We start from the raw sequence: 6,000 nt of genomic DNA, 5'->3' as shown, positions 1-6,000 counted from the left end.
ATGGTTTACTAATTATGAAACGCTGTGAAAAACTTGCACATCCGACCACTAGGAACGCCACTATCTCTTAAATAAAGTGCCCCATTTCTAAATGATCTAGGCTTTATGTATCATATTGAAAAGAATTCGAAGATCATTTAAATGAAAAACAAGAAATCATAACAGAAATTCTTTTTGCATCCTAACATCAAAGTGACATAAAAAGAGGTTTTGGTGTACATGATCTCTTCAGCGGCGCAGCCGAAATTTTTCAAATGTATAAGGGTTTGAACGAAATTTTTCTTCTAACAAATTGGGTGAGGGGGATGAACTCCCAAAACTATTCCCAGCCTACGGCACTTAAATTATGTCAACGGCCCAAAACTCACCGGCGGCGCCAACCAGACAAAGTTGGGGTATCATTCAAGGAATATAAACTCATCGACAAATTAGTCAAACCAAGTCAAGTTTTCATCGCTGCTGAAAAAAAAACAAAAGACAGGGTTTGCAGAAATCACTCTTAATATATAACGAACAACGATAAAAGAGAGGCAAAAATTCTTCGAATCTTAACAAACCATGAACATGGAAAAAAGTTTATAGAGCTTGTATACTGCCGTTATATGCATATTTGTCCCATGTTTGCTGGGATTTCCAATATACATGCGACAGTTATGCGTATAACGGCAGTAAACAAGTGCGAAAAAACATATTCGAGTAGGAAGCCCTCACCGAGAGGCTATGATAAAAACCTTCGTTCTCGCTAATTTTATATTGGGGACCATATTTTTTCACACAGCTATTTGAAACAAATTGTAAGGCTTCGTCAGAACTGGTGCCCCCCGTAGTTAGGGCTTTCAGTAATTTATCATGGAGTATAGCCCCCCGTTTCAGTTCATTATCATAACCATTTGAATGCCATTTGTTCTTTGTTCTTTGTTCTTTGTTCTTTGTTCTTCGTTCTTTGTTCTTTGTTCTTTGTTCTTTGTTCTTTGTTCTTTGTTCTTTGTTCTTTGTTCTTTGTTCTTTGTTCTTTGTTCTTTGTTCTTTGTTCTTTGTTCTTTGTTCTTTGTTCTTTGTTCTTTGTTCTTTGTTCTTTGTTCTTTGTTCTTTGTTCTTTGTTCTTTGTTCTTTGTTCTTTGTTCTTTGTTCTTTGTTCTTTGTTCTTTGTTCTTTGTTCTTTGTTCTTTGTTCTTTGTTCTTTGTTCTTTGTTCTTTGTTCTTTGTTCTTTGTTCTTTGTTCTTTGTTCTTTGTTCTTTGTTCTTTGTTCTTTGTTCTTTGTTCTTTGTTCTTTGTTCTTTGTTCTTTGTTCTTTGTTCTTTGTTCTTCTGTTCTTTGTTCTTTGTTCTTTGTTCTTTGTTCTTTGTTCTTTGTTCTTTGTTCTTTGTTCTTTGTTCTTTGTTCTTTGTTCTTTGTTCTTTGTTCTTTGTTTTCTTTGTTCTTTGTTCTTTGTTCTTTGTTCTTTGTTCTTTGTTCTTTGTTCTTTGTTCTTTGTTCTTTGTTCTTTGTTCTTTGTTCTTTGTTCTTTGTTCTTTGTTCTTTGTTCTTTGTTCTTTGTTCTTTGTTCTTTGTTCTTTGTTCTTTGTTCTTTGTTCTTTGTTCTTTGTTCTTTGTTTTTTGTTCTTTGTTTTTTGTTTTTTGTTTTTTGTTTTTTGTTTTTTGTTTTTTGTTTTTTGTTCTTTGTTCTTTGTTCTTTGTTCTTTGTTCTTTGTTCTTTGTTCTTTGTTCTTTGTTCTTTGTTCTTTGTTCTTTGTTCTTTGTTCTTTGTTCTTTGTTCTTTGTTCTTTGTTCTTTGTTCTTTGTTCTTTGTTCTTTGTTCTTTGTTCTTTATTCTTTATTCTTTATTCTTCTTTCTTCTTTCTTTTTTCTTTTTTCTTTTTTCTTTGTTCATTGTTCTCTGTTCTTTGTTCGTTGTGTTCTTTGTTCTTTGTTCTTTGTTCTTTGTTCTTTGTTCTTTGTTCTTTGTTCTTTGTTCTTTGTTTTTTGTGCTTTGTTCTTTGGGCTTGGTTGTAGGTCTTTTGTTCTTTGTTCTTTGTTCTTTGTTCTTTGTTCTTTGTTCTTTGTTCTTTGTTCTTTGTTCTTTGTTCTTTGTTCTTTGTTCTTTGTTCTTTGTTCTTTGTTCTTTGTTCTTTGTTCTTTGTTCTTTGTTCTTTGTTCTTTGTTCTTTGTTCTTTGTTCTTTGTTCTTTGTTCTTTTTTCTTTGTTCTTTGTTCTTTGTTCTTTGTTCTTTGTTCTTTGTTCTTTGTTCTTTGTTCTTTGTTCTTTGTTCTTTGTTCTTTGTTCTTTGTTCTTTGTTCTTTGTTCTTTGTTCTTTGTTCTTTGTTCTTTGTTCTTTGTTCTTTGTTCTTTGTTCTTTGTTCTTTGTTCTTTGTTCTTTGTTCTTTGTTCTTTGTTCTTTGTTCTTTGTTCTTTGTTCTTTGTTCTTTGTTCTTTGTTCTTTGTTCTTTGTTCTTTGTTCTTTGTTCTTTGTTCTTTGTTCTTTGTTCTTTGTTCTTTGTTCTTTGTTCTTGGTTCTTTGTTCTTTGTTCTTTGTTCTTTGTTCTTTGTTCTTTGTTCTTTGTTCTTTGTTCTTTGTTCTTTGTTCTTTGTTCTTCTTTGTTCTTTGTTCTTTGTTCTTTTGTTCTTTGTTCGTTGTTCTTTGTTCTTTGTTCTTTGTTCTTTGTTCTTTGTTCTTTTGTTCTTTGTTCTTTGTTCTTTGTTCTTTGTTCTTTGTTCTTTGTTCTTTGTTCTTTTGTTCTTTGTTCTTTGTTCTTTGTTCTTTGTTCTTTGTTCTTTTGTTCTTTGTTCTTTGTTCTTTGTTCTTTGTTCTTTGTTCTTTGTTCTTTGTTCTTTGTTCTTTGTTCTTTGTTCTTTGTTCTTTGTTCTTTGTTCTTTGTTCTTTGTTCTTTGTTCTTTGTTCTTTGTTCTTTGTTCTTTGTTCTTTGTTCTTTGTTCTTTGTTCTTTATTCTTTATTCTTTATTCTTTATTCTTTATTCTTTATTCTTTGTTCTTTGTTCTTTGTTCTTTGTTCTTTGTTCTTTGTTCTTTGTTCTTTGTTCTTTGTTCTTTGTTCTTTGTTCTTTGTTCTTTGTTCTTTGTTCTTTGTTCTTTGTTCTTTGTTCTTTGTTCTTTGTTCTTTGTTCTTTGTTCTTTGTTCTTTGTTCTTTGTTCTTTGTTCTTTGTTCTTTGTTCTTTGTTCTTTGTTCTTTGTTCTTTGTTCTTTGTTCTTTGTTCTTTGTTCTTTGTTCTTTGTTCTTTGTTCTTTGTTCTTGGTTCTTGGTTCTTGGTTCTTGGTTCTTTGTTCTTTGTTCTTTGTTCTTTGTTCTTTGTTCTTTGTTCTTTGTTCTTTGTTCTTTGTTCTTTGTTCTTTGTTCTTTGTTCTTTGTTCTTTTGTTCTTTGTTCTTTGTTCTTTGTTCTTCTGTTCTCTGTTCTCTGTTCTCTGTTCTCTGTTCTCTGTTCTCTGTTCTCTGTTCTCTGTTCTCTGTTCTTTGTTCTTTGTTCTTTGTTCTTTGTTCTTTGTTCTTTGTTCTTTGTTCTTTGTTCTTTGTTCTTTGTTCTTTGTTCTTTGTTCTTTGTTCTTTGTTCTTTGTTCTTTGTTCTTTGTTCTTTGTTCTTTGTTCTTTGTTCTTTGTTCTTTGTTCTTTGTTCTTTGTTCTTTGTTCTTTGTTCTTTGTTCTTTGTTCTTTGTTCTTTGTTCAGAATTATGCCAACTACCATTATGCCTAATTAACCTATGCCTAACGTCGCGGACCCGTGCAATGAAATGGGACCCGTGCGGATCCTAGAAAATCGACTCATGGAGGTTAGACTGTAAATATACATATGAGAGCAAAAATGTCTCCACAGTTGCCTTAATTAGATTAGCTACAGCTTATAAAGAAAGCAGTCATTTATAAAACAATAATTGGTGGAACGACTGTCCACTGGCAGCACCAGAGTTCTAGTAATGGTGGGGCGATTGTAAATTTGACGTAATCGGTTCATTGATAATTTGGATTCAGTAGTAAAAACTATCATTGGAGGGGTTAAAACCTCAATTAATCCACCTAGCGGTAATGGTGCCTTTCGCGTACATTATAAAAATAGTATTTTGGCCATAACCTTCAAGTCCATATAGTCCGATCTGGCCCATTATCAATAGAAAACAATGACTCAGGACTCCATGTCGACTGTAACTTGTTACGAGCAAATCGGTTAAGTACTAAAAAACATGTGACTTTTGAACGCGTTTTGCGTACAAAACATGTCAATTTTCATTAGGGAACAATGGGATAGGATTCCTCGTCAAACGCAACTTGTTGCCACAAAATTTGTTGTGAATGAGTGCCTGAGTAACTTTTTTGAGCGAACATCCAAGAAACTTTTGGAATCCATACGAAATTTCCCTAGGGAAATTCTTTTGTAACTTCTACTTCTTCCTTTGAAACATTTTACAGGAATTCTTTCAGAACTTCCTCTAGGAATGCTTTCGCAAACTCCTTCTGCCACTTCAGAAATTACTCTAGCATCTCTTCCACAAAATTCTCTAGATCATCGGAAATTCCTTTGAAACTTTCATAGAAAATTCCTTTAGAGAATTGTTCAGAAGATTTTCCGAAGGAATCCTTGAAGGATTGTCTAAAGGAATTCCTAGCGGAATTCCCAAATTTATTTCAGAAGGAATTTCCTAATGAATTCTTGAAGAAATTTACGAAGGAGAACCTGAAGAGATTTTCGAAAAGAATTTCTGAAGAAATTGCTAAACGTATTTACGAAGAAATTTCCAATGGAATCTCCGAATAAATTCCTAGATTTCTCCAAAGATTAATCCAAAATTACTTTAGGATCTCCTACAGAAATTTCTTTCAATTTTTTTCAGAAATTTCTTAGGAAATTTCTCCTAGAACTCTATCGAAAGTTTCTCCAGGATTATTCAAAATTGGCGGAGAATCAGTTTTTATAAAAAATACTGAAGGTTAACAATTCTGAAGTACATATTTAAATTTCAGATAAAATTTGGTGGGTCACGTGCCTCATCATGTCCCATGAATGTGCTTCACATTTTTATATGATTTTTGCAAGTTTATTTCTTCTATTATTGTAAGACTCTTCATCTAAATATGTAAATCAAAGTACTTTCGCTATTCACTTTCCAACAACGAATTCATTAGTTAGGAAAACAGCTCAAATATGGAAGTTATGGAAACAAACAAACCACCTTAGAATAAGGGGCAAATTGATTATTATTATTTATTACTAGCTTTATGTACCCGGCCTTGCTCAGGTTGCCAGTTTAATTCGCAGTTTTTTCACCATCGGAATTGGAATAGGTCAAAAGGATAATTGTGTTTTCTTATTGATATTTCATCATTTGATTAAAAGAAGGTAGATTACATTTGAAAACATTGACTGATTTTGAAAATGGGATCAAACCCAAAATCGCTTTATTCCGGGCAAACGTCTATTTCTAAAGAAGGAAAAACATACACCGATGCCTTATTCCGGAAAAACGTCTATTTTTAAAGAAATGATCACATTTACCGTCCAGAAGGAAACACTTTAATCATTGCTTTTCTCTGGGCAAACCATGATTTCGATGAAGTGTTGAGTTGATCGATCCCTGTCATCTTCGCCTTCTTAAGAAAAAGAATGTTTGTTCCAAATTTGGTTGAAATCGGGCAAGGGGTACAGAAGTTATGCTGGAACATTGGATCATTGCATACCTTGCTTTTATTTATTAATCTTGAATCATTATCATATAATTATCATACCTTTTAAAATTTGGAATAAAGGTTACTCGATTATGGATCACTATGCAATTTGATCATTCATAATCATCAATCATTAATCATATCGATCGTTAATCATTAACCATACACATAGTGTGTCAACATTTAATCACGATCGGTAATCGTTAATCATAATCCAACGGTTTTTTCATCTATTATTCATAATCGTTAATTATTGTCAAAAATGAATTTAATCATTAATCATTATCAGTCATCATTTTCAAAAAATTATAATTCATTAATCATAATCTTTAATCATAGAGTTGAATGA

This window comes from Armigeres subalbatus, chromosome 1 (genome assembly GCF_024139115.2).
Source record: "Armigeres subalbatus isolate Guangzhou_Male chromosome 1, GZ_Asu_2, whole genome shotgun sequence".
NCBI lineage: Eukaryota > Metazoa > Arthropoda > Insecta > Diptera > Culicidae > Armigeres > Armigeres subalbatus.
The sequence above is the reverse complement of the archived record's forward strand: the minus strand, read 5'-3'. Positions refer to the sequence as shown.